The sequence below is a fragment of the Erinaceus europaeus genome, chromosome 8, assembly GCF_950295315.1.
Source record: "Erinaceus europaeus chromosome 8, mEriEur2.1, whole genome shotgun sequence".
Taxonomy (NCBI): domain Eukaryota; kingdom Metazoa; phylum Chordata; class Mammalia; order Eulipotyphla; family Erinaceidae; genus Erinaceus; species Erinaceus europaeus.
In genome coordinates, this window is record NC_080169.1 from 73,314,722 (window position 1) to 73,332,026 (window position 17,305).

Genomic DNA, 17,305 nt, shown 5'->3' on the forward strand with positions numbered 1-17,305 from the left:
CCTGTGAAGTGACTCCCCTGCCTGTGGGGAGCCGGAGGCTCGAACCAGGATCCTTCAGCCGGTCCTTGCGCTTTGCACCACTGTGCGCTAACTCCCCATTATCCCAAAATTTTAAGGCCAGTTATTTTTGTTTGGGATGGGAGGAGAGCAGAACAGTCTCACTAGTTACTCTCTTTCCCCACATCAACCTCACCCACCCACAAATGAAAAGGAGGAAACTTTGATTCTGGGAGTATGGATCGACCTGCCAAGGCCCTTGTTCAGCGGAGAAGTAATTAACAGAAGACAGGTCTTCCAACTTCTGCACCCCACAGTGAACCTGGGTCCATACTCCCAGAGATAAAGAACAGCAGAGCTTTCAAGGGAGGGGATGGGATATAGAACTCTGGTAGTGGGAATTGTATCCTATGGTCTTGTCGATATTTTTAATTTTATATATAAATTAATAAGTTAAAAAGAACTGTACTCGTTATCTTACAATCTTGTTAATCATCATCAAATTACTAATAAAATTAAAAACGCAAAAACCTAGAGCCTCATACTCATACATGCAAAACATGTGCTTGACCTTTGAGGTGAATTACATTCTGGGTCAAAACTGACTCGTTGAGATCTCAATTCCTGTGTGTTCCTGTATAGTGGTGGAATCCAATGCTTCATGCAGGCAAGGCATGTGCTCTACCACCAACCTACATCCCAGGCCCTTCAAAGAGTTTTTAATAAAGCTGGAACATCAGTATTGTACACCTTTGTGCTGTCACTGCCAAATAGTAGTTAAAGAGACACAGTACTTCACTGCTTGTGAAGCTTCCTCTGCTGGTAGGGAGCAGGGGATCTTGCACATGATAACTTTTGTGTGATTAACCAGGTGCATTAGCATCTAGCCTCTTCCCTTTTAAGGTACAGTGGGGCTAAGAATAAGAAAATCAGTCTACTATTTCCTATTTGGTCCCTCTTTTCTATATAAAAAGAAATGTAAGTTGCTACTAGAGGAAGAGAGATCTAACTTACAGCATAAAGTCGTTCTGAGCAAAATGCCCTTTTTATATGTGGAAAGCTCCCCTCTCACCTCTGTACTATTTATTACTTGTCATTTAATTTCTGGCAAAACACACACACACACACACACACACACACACACGTAGTAAGGACTTAAAGGAATACAAACAAATCTTCAAACTACAAAGGTCAACAATTAAGATAACAGGTTTAAAGCACAACCTTGACCCCTCAGATTAGACTCTTCTTCAGGTCCAGCAAGCACCCTCTTAACATTCAAATAAAGATGTTCTGTCAGAACAGACCAGGTTTTAGATGAAACTCCCTGTTTCCACTCATCACCACCTAATGGGTGAAACAGCCTTTAAAAAAAAAATCTTCACTCGATTAGTGACTATTATATTAACTTGTGTGGGAATAAACTATTTCTATTCTACTTAATCTAATACATACTTTAGCAATGCTCAACTGTTAAAACATCTTCACCTATATTAAGGTTTGAAAAACTCATCGACTGGGAAGTAGATTTTAATAACATTGCAAGCATCTTAATCAACATTTATCAAGTAATTATAATTCCATTTTTTATTTTTAAAAAACGTAGTAAATGGGAAAGACAACTTAGATTTTAAAAAGTTATAAAAAAAAAAACCAAACAGTTTTACATCCAGGTTACAAACTATCAGCTTTTATTCTCTAGTACTAATCACGCTTAACTTTAATAACAAAAGCAAATGCACTAACAAGATTACACGTTCTTGAAGGCAGCAAAGTTGGGAAAGGGCCCTCAAAACCTGATGTTCCTTGGTTTCTTTAACTTGGTTCCGGGGTGGGTTTTTTTGTTTTGTTTGTTTTTTACCCCTCTGCATGTTCAAACTCGGGGAGTATTTTGTCCCTAGGCTCTCAGACACTTTGCCTTGTCTCAGAAAACAACTCCTACTCCTTGACGTTTTGGTCAAGGAGCTAGTTTCTCCTTACTTGCTACACGGTCTGGTGGCTTTCAGGGACTCACAGCTGATGCCGAGTCCCATACGCCAAGGACTTGCCACCTTACGTAAGTACTTCGCAAGGAGAAAAGCAGATAAGAAAATAGGGCGCCAAAACCTCCCCTCCACCAACAGCCGTCACACCCCATTAGGAGTGTCCCTGCCGGGGGCTTTCCCCCGGGAGCCGCAGCTGTTAAACCCAGTGGGGGAAGGGAAGCTCTCTCTCAAACTGTCATCTCTTCCTCTTCAGGCCGCCAACGCCGACCGCACCAGTCTCCTCCGCCCCAGCCCTTTCCCCTCCCCCGCCCCAGCCTGGGCCTGAGCCAAACCCCACAGGAATGCAGCCCGGTCACATGCGCTGCGGCGGCGGTGGACGTGCCTCTCCCCCCGCGCCCCAAGGAGACCCAGCGCCATCTTGCCCTGACGCAGTTACAAAAAGTCACGGGAGAAATTTGTCTCCTTGTTCGCGCCAGCGCCCCATAGTTCTCGCAGAGGCCGAGCCGGGGCCCTCACCTCGCGCAGGGATAGGAAGAAAATGGTCAGGCAAGAGCCTTGAGGTTCCCTTCGCCACTGCTTGGGTTCCACATCGGCGGCAGCAGCAACGACCACCATCGTCACTTCTCCCTCTCTGCCTTTGCAAAAGCCGCCCCCGAAGGCTCTGGCCCCACCCGCTGCTGCAGCATGAAGTCATCGCCAGCCAATCAAAACTCGCCCAACAGAACACATCAGGCAGTGATTGGCTGCAGGACCCGCCTCGGTCCTCTCCCCACTCTGCTTACCCAGAGCTCCCAGCTGCTGTGGGGCAAGACGGAAACCGCCATTTCGGGGAGACTCCCCCTCCCCCAACACTAGAGCGGCGATCACCGTGTCGCTTTAGTAGGGGGGAATCCCTTGCTTTATTAATTTTTGACCTCCTCCTCCCCTTTTTTTTTGTCTTCGAGATAACCGTCTCAGTCCCGCCCTGATTTAATCACCGCCACATAAAGGAATTCCCGAGCCCCTCCCGCACAGTCCCGCCGGCGGGGAAATCCTTCCCAGGGGCCAAGAAGTAGGAGGCAGCAACGGCAACTGCACCGACGGCAACGGCAGCTTTTTACCCCGATACACGGTGGCAGAGAAGCGGCGCTGACGGTGGCTGTATTTTCCCTGTAGCTTCTCCCCCCGGCCTCTTACGTTTCTTGCTCCTCCATCGAGACGGCGCACGACTCGCCAGCTCCGCTTTTATCTGGTGGCTGGAGCCTGCGCACTGGAGCCTCAGCCCCTAGTGGGCGTCGAGTGACACCCCAATCAAGTTCACCCCGTGCTGGAGGCCAGACTGGGGCGGAGGAAGGGGAGGGGGAGACCGGGGTGGGGACTCAGGGAGTGGGAGAGGGTGCATGGGGGGGGGGGTGCGGCAGGAAGGGGTGTTGAGAGCAAGGGTCGTTCTCAGGGACCACGGTCGTTATCCTGCCACCTCGGAGTGGCGAGAGCTCATGCCCGCCGATTTCCAAGACTCGAGGGCAGCTAATGGAAGTGGGGTAAAGAACCAGTCCCACCAACACAGAAATTTCCCCCAAACCTTCGGTGAATTGTTGAGTGCACCTGTCGTGAAAAAGACGGGAGCTCCTGCCCACCTCACTGCTTCCAGCTGGCTATCTTCGAGCCTCGAGCGGAGAGGCTACAGCGGGAGGCAGCCCACAAGCAAAATGGCGGCGGGTGGCTTCGTCCCCTCCCCCTCTGCCCCTGCGGAGCGGGGCGGGCGGGCCCCGTGCACTTGCCGCCGCGGCCGCCGCCGCCGCCGCCGCCGCGGCCGCCGCCGCCGTCGCCGCCATTTTCCCAGAGCGAGAGGCAGTGACACTGAGCGGGCGCAGGGGGCCGAGTCGGAGACCGTGCCTGACTTCGGGAGCGGCCACAGAGGGGGCATAGACACTCTGAGCAGCCTCGCCGTCGCCTCCGTGTTCCTGCTGACTGGGTGCCCCCTCCCCTGCTGCTCGGTTGCTGGCGAAGAGGCTGCGCGCTGCTGTTTGGGGAGGGGGTGTGTGGAGACCGCGTCCTGTGTCTGCAGTGGCTGCTGCCTGGGGGTCGCCCGACCGCGGAGGTGTGGAGAGGCTCCCCGGGGGTCGAGCAAATAACGGGGTTCGGCTGTCTGGTGTGTGAACATCACAGGTCAGTGCCTGTCGTCTCCTTGGGAGTTAGTGGGGTTTGCGGGGTGGAGGGACTTGTGTTTGCAGGGGGAGGGGGGCTCTCACATCCTGATTCTTCCGGGGGTGGGAGTCGACGTTGACTCCCAGGTGTCTTGGTCGGGGCAGGACGTGGCTTGTGGGAATCGAATCTGCCCTCTCCCCTAGTCCCCAGAAAAGGGAGCATTATGGCGGGTTTTAGGGCTGGAGAAGGGGGGGACTGGCAGTTAAACCCCCTTGAGAGTGGGAGTTAGGGAGGGGGCGCCCTCCTCCGTGGCAGCGGGCTGAGGCCGCCCGGGTGAGGAGCGGGAGGCTTGGGACTGCGAGGAGGGATTGTGTGCGAGTGGTCCCAGGCTCCGCCAGCTCTCCCTGCCCTCGCCCGCATCTTGTTCAGGTACACACACACACACACACACACACACACACACACTCTCTCTCTCTCTCTCTCTCACACACACACACACACACACACACACACACACACACTCTCTGCAGGCCCCATTCACACTGTGCAGGCCCCATTTTTATACACACACACACAGACAACTGCAGGCCCCATTTTCACCACATCCTTCCATTTCTGGACTGGCAGTGCCTGGCTGGATTTTCTTCTCAATACGAGGGGAGTTGAAAGGACGCCCTGGGTATTCTCCCTTTGTGGGGGGGAGGGAATGAACCCGCCCCTGAGGTGGTCACCCCAGTACCCAGCCGTCAGTCTCCTGCCCCACTCCGCTAGCTTTATTGCAGTCCTTTACTGTACCGGAGGCTTAGAATCCACAATATGGCACATTTCAGAAGAGCTTATTTTGACCGAGGGATTGGCACAAACACTGTGGCAGCAGACTAGAAGAGAAACAAACGGTTCACTGTGCTAAACGGGGGAGGGGAAGAGAAAACAATCCGGAGAGGGCTGTCTTCCATGGGCCCCAGTTCCGAAGAGATTTCTTTCTCGCTGGACTCTTGCGAAGGTTGATGCCGTTTGAAGCCAAAGAGCAGTGGCTAGACTTAGCTCTCAAGCCAACCTCAGTTTGCCTGTTTTCCTTCCTATTTAGAGATGTGAATAACGTTAGGTGTTGGAAGTTCTGGAGACCTTGGAGAGAATAAAGTGAGGAGCTTTCATCTCTAAACAGGAAACATCAATTCCTAATTGAAAAAGAGTCTATTTTCCCCCTTAGTCTTCGAGATGGGGAGGAAAAAAGTGAAATTTCCCTCTTTTGTCCTTTACAGATTCTAAAAATGGCGGCCCCAGGCTGATGTTGTGGTAATCTAATCAGCTCGGGTCCTCCACACCCCATGCAGTGCGTTTGTCTGCAGCATATTATAAGCTTATTATGTTTACATGAGAAGACATGGTTTAAATTGTTCTTTATATTCCCCCAAACCATGAACAAAAATACGTTTTTTTTTTCCTGCGAATCATCGTGCTATGTTTTAGTTAATTTTCTTGGTTTTTCCTGAGGTAAATAAAATGACACCACTTTTGAAAAAAAAAAAAAAATGAAACCCCTCAGGTAACCGTAGAAATTTCGGTGAAGGTAGGTGCTTTTAAACATTAAAATTTATTTGGGAACCAATATATATTTTTATGTTTTCAACCTAAGCATCATTTTATTCAGTATGCCAAAGTAAATTAAAAATGTTCAGTTAAGTATGTAAGTGCAGCTAATTTTGTACAACTAAATGTAGAGTTAAACATTTTCTATGAATTCTTGACCAATTTTTGCACTATATCAGATTAATTTTTAGGGAGCTGTACATCCAAGCCTAGACCTGTTACTTCCACCCAGTGTGAAGATGCTTGTTTTTCCCACTGCTGTATTTTGCTACCCATGTTTTTCATATATTTAAGTATTTCTAAAGAATTTTCAAAGTTGATTTGATAAAGTGTAGTTCCGTATATTGCTACTTTTTGAAATTGTCTTAAAGCATACATATTATGATTGTGTATGTGAAAAAGTATGATTTTTTGTTCTTGGTTTTCCCCCAACATGCCCATTTACATATGCTGAATTTAGTTTCTTAATACTTTAAATAATACCCAGTACCACAATAGGGTCTTGACTCCATTCTAGCTTCAGAATCTTAATAGACGCACAAAATTAAATGGTGTCATTAAACTGTATTTCAAAAAAGTGTGAATGATTAGAATTCATCTCTGTAGTGGGAGGTTGATCTTTTTTTTTTTGCCTAACCTGAGAAGTGAGATATGAGTGGGCTGTTAATGACATTTAATGACCATTCTGATTGTGGTGCTAGAGTGCCTTTCAATCCAGTAGTACTTAAAAAGGTTGGAGCTTATACACCCTTTCATCAGTCTCTTATTCTGTTGTAAATTCTGCTCCACAGTGTTTGCAATAGAATAAGAATCATGAAAATCATATATGAACTAGATTGTTTGCTAGGTTCTGTTCTGCAAAGTAGTTATAGAAATCACTGGCTTAGGGAGTTTCATCATGAAAGACTAACCTTCCTTAGAATTTTGGAAATAGTTTACTATAAAATGAACTATTGGTGGGCTGTAGGAGAATTTGTGGGGTCAATCACCATTTGTATTATGCACTGAATGATCCTTTAAGTCCAGATCCTTATCTGCTGTGAAAAAGATTTGAGCATTTATTTTATAGACTAAGTGGTAAAAATCTATGATTCAGAGGTTGATACTTACAATGTAATTTAGAGAAATACTCTCAGAAATTTGAATTCTGTAGCCTTTGGAGGGAACACATTTCTTAATAGTGAATTTGTACAGGCTTATACATTTGAAGCATTTGGATTTGTTTAATTTCAAATAAACTATTAAATTAGAAATTATAGGAAAAGTTGTGCTCATACTGGCCTGCTTCATTACACTGGCCTATTGTTTTTGTTCTGTTTTCTTTCCTATAAAATGAGACTGCCATTTATTTATTTATTTTTTTGTTGTCTTTTCCTCAGTAATTTAAAACCATTTATTTATTTTTTATTTACTTTCCCTTTTGTTGCCCTTGTTCTTTTTTATTGTTGTTGTAGTTACTTTTGTTATTGATGTCGTCGTTGTTAGATAGGACAGAGAGAAATGGAGAGAGGAGGGGAAATGGGGAGAGAAAAATAGACACCTGCAGACCTGCTTCACTGCCTGTGAATCGACTCCCCTGCAGGTGGGAGCCCAGGTGGCTCAAACTGGGATCCTTGCCGGTCCTTGCACTTTTTGCATCACCTGGCTTAACCCGCTGCGCTACCGCCTGACTCCCGAGATGGCGTTTTAAAAAGTATATTGTACTTTATTTTAAATGGTCACTTTTTCTATAAGGTTTTTTTTACTGTTGTACATCCCACTTGATTACATATGTTTTAAGTTAGAAGGCAAATTTATTAAAAGGTTGGGCATAATTTTTGTTCCCAGAGAGTTTTGAAACTGGTCCCTTGAGGAAAAAATAGTCAATGGTCTTTGTTCTTGGGGTAGCTGACTTTGAAGGATTAGTTTTATCTGTTTAAGTGGATTTGTTGGAAATCATAATGTAATTGGAGAGTAAATTTTATTTTTAGAGACTACATTTTTATCATACTTCCCCTTTGTTGTTAGTGTAAGTTACAGAATTCCTTTGATCTTAAGTTAAAAACCTTTGCAGGACTCCATTTCCCTTCACCTCTGTAGGTCTCTGTTAATGCTCTGATAATTCTGGCTTGTCTGTCGTCTTCACAGATAGCTTCAAGCCAGATCATTTTTACCATATATGATATGGTAAGCTTTAGGACTTCTTGGATCTAAAAATGAAGTGTGCAGTCAGCAAAGTAGAATAAATTCATTTCCATAATACATACCTTAGCAAAATTGTAATTTCTTAATTTGGTTTCGTATTTCTCAGACTAATGTATTCATTTTCATGTACTAAACTCTCAAAAAGAAACCAATTGTTTTAGTTTTTTTATAAGTGTATTATATAAATCCCAACAATTCTGCTTTGTGGAATTCATTACTGATACTGAAGTGTGCTATCATTTGTTTAAAAACATGGGGTTGGGTGGTAATGCACCTGTTAGAGCACACATGTTACAAATCACAAGAACCTAGGTTCGAGCCCCCTGGTCCCCACCTGTGGGGGAAAGCTTTGCAAGTGGTGAAGCAGTGCTGCAGGTGTCCCTCTTTCCCCCACCCCTCTCAATTTCTGGCTGTCTCTATCCAATAAATAAAAAAATAAAAACTAAAAAAAAAATAAAAACATGTAAAATCAACAGGACATTGAAAAACTATGAAAAATTGCTTAAGTATTGAAATGGGATTTTCTTAAGATATGCAAATTTATCTTTTAAAATATTTAAATTAATGATAGCTTTCTTTAGAGGATTTATTCTTAGCAGATGGTAGGTGTTCAATTAATTGGTTGAGTTCAAGATTTTTCTTGAGTACATTTACATAGCAGATATTCAGAATGATTAGGGTTTATTCCTTGTCTTGATAGAATTCATAAAATACTTGTATTCAGTGAGTCTTTTAATGTTGAATATGGAATTATTTTTACACTATAGTGAGGTTGGTTTTTGTGTGTGTGTTGACTCCAAATAACAGGAAGGTTGCTATTTGTGAGAAGTTTAAAATTGGAGTGACTCATTATTTTTTTAATATTCAAATATTGGAAGAAGCCTTATGTTTTGTAGTGAATGGGTAATTTTTTATTACTTCACAATTTAATAAAGAGCATTATTTTTGATTGAAAGTTGTTTTTAGTGTATCAAATGTAGACAGTATTTAACTATCAAAATTTTGCTAATGCAATTAAACAGTGAGTGTTTTATAAAGAGGAGGGATTTAATCTAAGGTTTTCATAATTTGTTTTTATAAGTGCTGCATGAAAATCAAATGTTGATAACTCAGGCTGCATGGATTAGATCTTATTTGTACCTTTAAGAATATGAGAAGTTTGGATTAACCATTAGTAACTTGGATGCTTTTTTACTTAAATTACTTAGCTGGTTTTACTTTTAACTTGCTCTAAAAGCAGTTCCTTATTTTCTTGTGTACAAGTTGTAAGTCAAACTTTTGTTAAGTTTAGGAAAGCCATTTTTGTAATGATAGGTGAATTTTATACTTTTATTGAAAGTATGATTTGCTTATTTACCAAAACTAAGTGCTTTGGAATTTTTGACATTATTAGTGCAACAAGTCAGTCACGCAATTTGATTTTTTTAAAAATTTTTTAAAAATTATTTATTTTCCTTTTTGTTGCCTTTGTTGTTTTAACATTGTTATGGTTATTAATGTCGTTGTTGTTGGATAGGACAGAGAGAAATGGAGAGAGGAAGGGAAGACAGAGGGGGAGAGAAAAACAGACACCTGCAGACTAACTTCACCGCTTGTGAAGCAACTCCCCTGCAGGTGGGGAGCCAGGGGCTCAAACCCGGGATCCTTCCGCTGGTCCTTGCGCTTTGCACCACGTGCACTTAACCCGCTGCGGCCACCGCCCGACTCCCAGCAATTTGATTTTTATTTGTTACATTAGGGTGTTATCAAAACAGATACTATGCCATTTATAAGTAATTAACATATCCCATAATTTAGTGAGTAAATAATCACTTGCCCATTTTCATTAGATATTTATTTTTGCACTTTCAAGTTGTCTCATAGGATATATAAATTTTAAAATGGGCCTCTATGAAGATAACATGAGAAACAAATGATCTGTGCAGCTTTATCCTGTTTATACAGTTGGAGAAGAGATACTTTTTCGACAGCTTGGATGATTGCTCAATTTAGTGTTAATCCAAAGGAATAAACATTCTTGTCCTGAAGTTTATTATTGAGAAAGATAATATTGAGTAATCATACCTGTGTTATAGCCAACTTGGTTGCAGCACCTATGGTTTTTGCTAAGTAGTGTAAGTGGCATTTTGTTCATTTTGGTTTGTAGTATTTATGAGATTTTAAAGTTCAAGTTCACATAATTAGGTTAGCTAGCATTTTATCTGAGATGAGAAATATATATGTGTGTGTGTATGTATGTATGTATATATTAAGAGCAGAAATAGCAGAGGGGGGAGAGGGAGTGTGTGTGTGTGTGTGTGTGTGTGTGTGTGTGTGTGTGTGTGTGTAATAAACCACAGCACCCAAGGCACCCTTCAATGTAGAGGGCACCAGGCTTGATCCTGGGTTGTGCCTATGGCAAGGCAGCACACTTAGCAAATGAGCTATTTAATTATATATATATATATATATCTTTTTTTTTTTTTTAATTTAAACCTGTGTTGATTTTTATTTTCAAGTGGTATTTAAAACATTTCTATCTAAGGAGTTAAATAAGAATTGCTTTAAACAATTGATTAAAAAAGTAAATTTGATTTAAATAAAATTTCCCCATTTTTCTTATAGTTTGGTATAAGAATAAGGTACAATCTAATGTTGATGGGTTTTAGCATACAAATAAGGAATGTGGTAAAAAATCTTTATTAAGATATTGTCAGCAAAATATAGTTTTGGTTTTTTTGAAAGTTTGCATATCAGACTATATGAAGCTTCTGTTTTTCAGAGTACGGAGACACCTTTTGAATTCTTATTCTGCTTTACTTGTTGGTTAAAGGAAGACACGATTCAGGAATTTGAAAATCCGTTTCCTTTTCAATATTATGGTAGAAGATGGCCAGATTCTTGATATGACTGACTTGATTAGTTAGGACTGTGCTTCTGTAACCATGAATGGAGGTTATAGTAACCATTCCTGAGAAAGTAAGATAGTTTCTTTTGGAATCAGTAGTTTTTCTGTTTCAATTTAAATGGGGTTGCATGATTGTTGGAATTGATACTGCCTTATTGCTTTATTTTTATTTCATGAACCACAGAGAGAGGGAAGAAAAAGACTAAAGCAGCACACTGGCATATGGGGTGCGGTTGGTTGAACTCAGAACCTCATGCTTGCAAACTCAAATCCACTACTGCACTACCCCTCAGCTACTACATTTTTTACCATTAAGCCCATCAAAAAGAGAATTTTGAGTGCAGAGTATTAATTTGAGAAACTACTATCTCCCTTTTGTCACCTATTTTTCTGTCTTAAAAGCATGCTTTTTTTAATGGCTTGTTTGGATGCAAGAAACAGGAATTAGCTAGCATCAGCTAGTTTAAGTAAGATATATTTTAAGACTGTAGGGACATCTCACAAAACTGAACTTGAAGAAAGTGCATTTGGACCTCATAGGAATTGGAAGGATGTCAGAGATCCAGTGTATCCCATCTATTGGTAGATCCCCCTAATTAGCTGAGGACTTGTTGGTATTGTGAAGGGGGAGGGTGGAGAGTTTTCTCAGCTGGAGTGCCAGAAAAAGATACTTCCAGTTCATCTTTGCTTCCAATTCATCATTGCTCTTTTTCAGGGATTTTCAGATGTATTTGGCAGAACCTCCAACACTAAATAAATAGTATCAAGTAGTGATTTTATTTTTGATTAATACAAATATATGCATATATGTGTGTTGAATTGCTACATTTAAATTAAAAATTATGAAATAACTTCAAACTTACAGAAAATTACATGAATAACATAGGATTTCCTTTATATTATTTATCTAGACTCCTTGAATTAAAAAATTTTGTCATGTTTCCTTTGTTCTTTTTATACACATATTATTTTCTGAGCTGTTTGAGGATAGATTGCATACTTCATGCTCCTGTGTATAAGCATGTAAACATATCACATATAGCCAGAGTGTTTTTCAAATTTAAGAAGTTTAGCATTAATGTATTGCTTTTATTTAGCCTATTTGTTCATATTCTAGTTTCATCACATCTACAATCTGTGCTTTATAAGTTTTTTTTTCTGATACAGTAATGAGTCCAGGGGCATATATTGTATTTAGTTTCAGATCTCTTTAGTTTCCATTAATTTAAAAGTGTACCCTCATTTTTTGTCCAAAATCTCTCATGACACTGGGAGCTAATTGTTCACACAATGCCTTTCAATTTGGGTTAGATAAACCTAAAGATTTTTTTAGGATTAGATTCAGATTTTGTGTTTTGACAGGATGCAATATAAACAATCTTTTTCTGTCATTGGAAACCTTGATGTTACCAGTACAATCATTTTATTGCTTATTTAAGGTGTTGAATAGTTTCTGCATTATGAAGTTAACCATTTTTCATTTTTTCTTATTAGTGATTTGTGGGGAGAATTTTGAAAATTTGTAAATATTATCAGATATTTCCTTTCCTAGATTTAGCATCCATTGGTGATTCTTAACTGAGTAAAGTCATACTATTGCAAATACAAATTCATCAGGGCTTTTTATCAGAAGTGTATGGCATTGGGATTGTGGGGATTTCCTTTTTTTCTTATAATTAATTTTTTAAGTTTTTTTTAATATTTATCTATTTTCCCTTTTGTTGCCCTTGTTTTTTATTGTTGTAGTTATTGATGTTGTTGTTGTTGGACAGGACGGGGAGAAATAGAGAAAGAAGGGGGAGATAGATGGGGAGATAAGAAGGGAGAGAGACAGAGAGACACCTGCAGACTTCCATCATCACTTAGGAAGCTTTCCCCCTGCAGGTGGGGACCAGGGTCTTGAACTTGGGCCCTTGTACACTGTGATGTGAGCACTTAACCAGGGGGACCACCGCCTAGCCCTCTCTCTTTTTTTCCTTTTTTACACAAAACTTTTGTTGAGATGGTACATTTAATACAGCAAAATATCTGTAACTCTTAGGGAAAAGCATTGTATGATTTTTTTTTTGGAATCTTCTAAGAAATACATGCTATAGAAAAATTTGAAAAACAAGAAAATCTACTAGAAACATGGTAAACATTGATTTAGACCTTGGTTACATTTTAACAACACTGTTTTAAAAAGATTTTTATTACATATGATAATAGGGATTCATTGAAGTAGAGAAGAAAAAAACAAGCTAGAGTTGGGGTAGATAGTGGTGCACTTGGTTGAGTACACATGCACTCAAGGACCAGGGTGCCCTGTTCCCATTGTGGGACGCTTCACAAGTGAAGTGGTGGAGTGATGCTGCAGATGTCATTTTTTCATTCTTCCTCCTCCCCCTCTCAATTTTTCTCTGTCCTAGCAAATAAAAGGGGAGGGGGGCAGGACATTGCACCACTCTGGTACATAGCAGTTCTAGGGATCAAACTAGTAACCTCAGAAATGAAAGTTCAGTGCTCTATTGTTTGAGCACCATTCCCCAGCCGGTTTAATGATACTTTTATCAATTTGGCTTATTTCCTTCTTACGGTAGCAGAATAATCGTAGTGAATTTGGAAGATAATTTGAATACTATACTGATTCTGGCTCTAGGTAACATGTTGAATGAAAATTATTAGTTTAATTCTTTGGAAATTTTCAGAGAGATTGGGAGAAGTTTTGAAACTTAAAAGAATACTTGTAAAATAGAAGATTATAGGAGTTGGGCTGTAGCGCAGCGGGGTAAGCACACGCAAAGCACAAGGACCGGCGTAAGGATGCCAGTTGGAGCCCCCGGCTCCCCACCTGCAGAGGAGTCGCTTCATAAGCCGTGAAGCAGGTCTGCAGGTGTCTTTCTCTCCTCCTCTCTGTCTTCCCCATCTCTCTCTTGTCCTATCTAACAATGACGACATAAGTAACAACTACAACAATAAAAAAAGGCAACAAAAGGGGAAATAAATATTAAAAAATTTTTTAATTCCTTTAAAAAATAGAAGATTATGTTCTCTAACAACCTTCCTAATTTTTTCCCCCCTAAAACAATCAAGATAATCATGTTTTAGAATAGTGAGAATTGGGTGGTAGAGTAGTGGGTTAAGCGCAGGTGGCGCAAAACGCAAGGACCTATGTAAGGATCCCAGTTTGAGCCCCTGGTTCCCTACCTGCAGGGGCGTTGCTTCACAGGCTGTGAAGCAGGTCTGCAGGTGTCTATTTTTCTCTCTCCCTGTTTTCCCCATCTCTCTCCATTTCTCTCTGCTCTATCCAACAATGACGATATCAATAACAACAATAATAACTACAACAGTAAAACAAAGGCAACAAAAGGAAATAAATTAATTTAAAAATTTAAAAATTAATTTAAAAAAAATTGTGAGAATTGGTCATATGGTGGTGCACCTGGTTGAATGCATATGTTACCATGTGTAAGGATCTGGGTTTGAGTCCCCTAGGCCCCATCTTCAAGGAAGAAGTTTCACTAGTGGTGAAGCAATGTTGCAGCTGTCTCTCTTTACCTTCTTATCTCCCCGTCTCAATTTCTCTCCTATTAAAAAAAAAGAATAGTAAGGGTTAATGAGTCAGTGACTTCTAAGCATATTTGTTTTTAAATTTATTTCAATTAAATGGACAGTATCTGTGTCTTAAGAAAATGAAAGTTCAGTGGTCCGGGAGGTGGCACAATGATAAAGCTTTTGACTTTCTAGCATGAGGTCCTGAGTTCGATCCCCGGCAGCATATGTACCAGAGTGATGTCTGGTTCTCTCTCTCTCCTCCTGTTTTTCTTATAAATAAATAAAAAAAAAAAAAGAAAATGAAAGTTCAGTTTGTAGTACTATTACATTTTTTTTCTTTTTAAGATTTATTTAATTACTATGAGTGTGTGTGTGTGTGGGTGGGAGGGACAGAGCTTTTCAGTGGCATATGCAATGCTAGGAATTGAGCTCAGTAACTTGTGCTTGCAAGTCAGGCCCTCTACCTGCTGTGCAACCTCCCAGGTCAAAACTAAACTTTAAATATTGTTTTTTTTTTAAATATCTTAGTTATTTATTCATGAGAAAGATAGGAGGAGAGAGAAAGAACCAGATATCACTCTGGTACATGTGCTGCCAGGGATTGAACTCAAGACCTCATGCTTGAGAGTCCAGTGCTTTATCTACTGCGCCACCTCCTGGACCACTAAATATTGTTTTAAAGAAGTACACAGTGGGGTGAGGGTAGATAGCATAATGGTTATGCAAAGAGACTCTCATGCCTGAGGCTCCAAAGTCCAAGGTTCAGTCCCCCTCACCACCATATTCCAAAGCTGAGCAGTGCTCTGGTAAAAAATAAAAATTAAAAAATATTCAACAAACAAACAACAAAAACCAGAAGTATAGAGTGAAAGGAACAAAAAAACAAGTCCTTTGACAAACTTCAAGATTATGTTCTAGAGTTTACAGTGGGATCTTGCGTTTATGCTTCACTATTAGTCTCAGCTGGTTTTTATACTATTTTATTATACAAGTTGACTAAGCCACAAAAAAGCTAAGCAATTTACTCAAGGTCATAGAGTTAGTGATTAGTTAGACATTAATGTTTAGGTTCTGGTGCTTGTAATTTTCAAACAAACCAGGCTGACTTTTCTTTGGAAAATCTAGACCACTCTTTTTGAATTCTCTGATTGAATGAAGAATGCTGGTCTTTGTGTAGTGTCACATGATAGACTTTTTATGTAGTATTTCTGTTCATCCCAATTTCTAGAACTCCTGTGTTGTTTGTATGAGTCTTGGATTGGGTTTACAGCAATTGATGTGCATCAAGTTGTGATGAGCCTTGGATGCCAGGGTAAAATAGTATGAACTTTATGGGTTATTAAAAAATTAGTATGACATTGGGGTTTTTAAAAAAATTTTATTTATAAAAAAGTAACACAATCCATAGGATAGGGGGGTGGGGTACAACTCCACACAGTTCCCACCACCAGAACTCCATATCCCATCCCCTCCTCTAATAGCTTTCCTATTCTTTATCCCTCTGGGAGTATGGACCAAGGTCATTACGGGGTGCAGAAGGTGGAAGTTCTGGCTTCTGTAATTGCTTCCCCGCTGAACATGGGCGTTGGCAGGTCAATCCATACTCCCAGCCTGCCTCTCTCTTTCCCTAGTGGGGCAGGATTCTGGGGAAGCAGAGCTCCAGGACACATTGGTGTGGTTGTCTGTCCAGGGAAGTCCGGTTGACACCCTGTTAGCATCTGGAACCTGGTGGCTGAAAAAGAGAGTTAACATATAGAGCCAAAAAATTGTTGACTAATCATGAACTTAAAAGCTGGAAAAGTTCATATGAAGAGTTGGGGGCTCTCTGTTTTATAGATAGTTAGTAGTCCTATTTTAGTTATATTCCAAAGAGCCATGACTATACTAGTTTTTTTTTTTTTTTTTCCTGAGCCTGACATCTGATATGCAGGTGGATCTAAGTTATTGTCTGGGGAGATGATGTCATGGCTGGAAAAAAAGGACCAGAAAGCTGGATCAGGGAAGAGAGTAGCTCCCAAATATGGGAAAGGTGTATAAATATTGTTGACTGTAAACCCCATTGATTTGATGTGCTTTGAGGCCCATATTCAGCTTAGGAGCCCATGTGACCTCTGCATCCCTATAGATCTGAGCTCACATTCTGTGGTCATGAGTAAGAACGTTCCAAGTTGTCCAAATTTCAGGACCCAACTTCCTCAGGTGGAACATAAGAGTATGTTGTCCAGCCTCCCTTTGGAGGATGGAACATTCTCTACCGTTGTTGATTCACATTGAGGGCAAGGTCGTATGGGGGCCCACAAAGGGATCTATTGTGTTATTCCTGATAGAGATGACCAGTTACAATGGAGAGAGGGATCTAGTCAAGATCTAGGCCCGTCTTGTCTGTTTGGGAATCTCAGGACTTCCCGACTAGGACCTCAGCTGATGGGGTGGTCTGATAGTGACTAACGAGTCATTGTTAAAGTATGGGGCATGCTTTTTTACCCCTTCAATTCTTAAGGATATGAAAATAAAATGTACTAAGATAATCCAAGCAGTACTTCTTGAGAGGTAGTACTGTATAGTGTTTAAGAGTAGAAACTTTTGAGCCACACCTATTTGCTCTGACTGTAATTAAGTGAGGCTGTATGACTTTGAGCAAGCTACTTAAATATTTGTGCCTTTGTTTCTTGATCTGAAAAATGAAGACAACAATAGAACTTATAATAGGGTTGAAAATTCACTGTGTTTTACAATGGGTCATGCTGAAGAAATATTGGTATTTTGGTGATGGGCATAGTGTGGAAACGTACATTTTGATGAAGTGTGAAATTATACCACTACAACATAGGCTTCTAAACCAACCTTTCCTCAATGAAGTTTTAATTTAAAAATTCAACATAGAAAATTTTTACTAATTTTTCAGCTATTTTTTCTATAGTTGTTTCTACATAAAAGTGAATCTATGATTCCTTAGGCTACCTCATATATTGAGGGCATCACTATTTCTAGTTTATTTTAA

At 40.7% G+C, this 17,305-nt stretch overlaps 1 protein-coding gene across 4 annotated transcripts in view; it reads left to right on the forward strand.

Moving 5' to 3' along the window:
- The first annotated feature begins 3,792 nt into the window (after window positions 1-3,792).
- KMT2E (lysine methyltransferase 2E (inactive)) overlaps window positions 3,793-17,305 on the forward strand; it is a 92,844-nt gene continuing 79,331 nt past the window's right edge. For 3 of the 4 annotated variants that reach the window (XM_060196378.1, XM_060196377.1, XM_060196379.1), the window contains exon 1: window positions 3,802-4,130. The gene's annotated coding sequence lies outside the window, so the exon portion shown is untranslated. Of the gene's footprint in view, window positions 4,131-17,305 lie in introns of all 4 variants that reach the window. The other variant, XM_007526978.2, reaches the window with a different exon arrangement.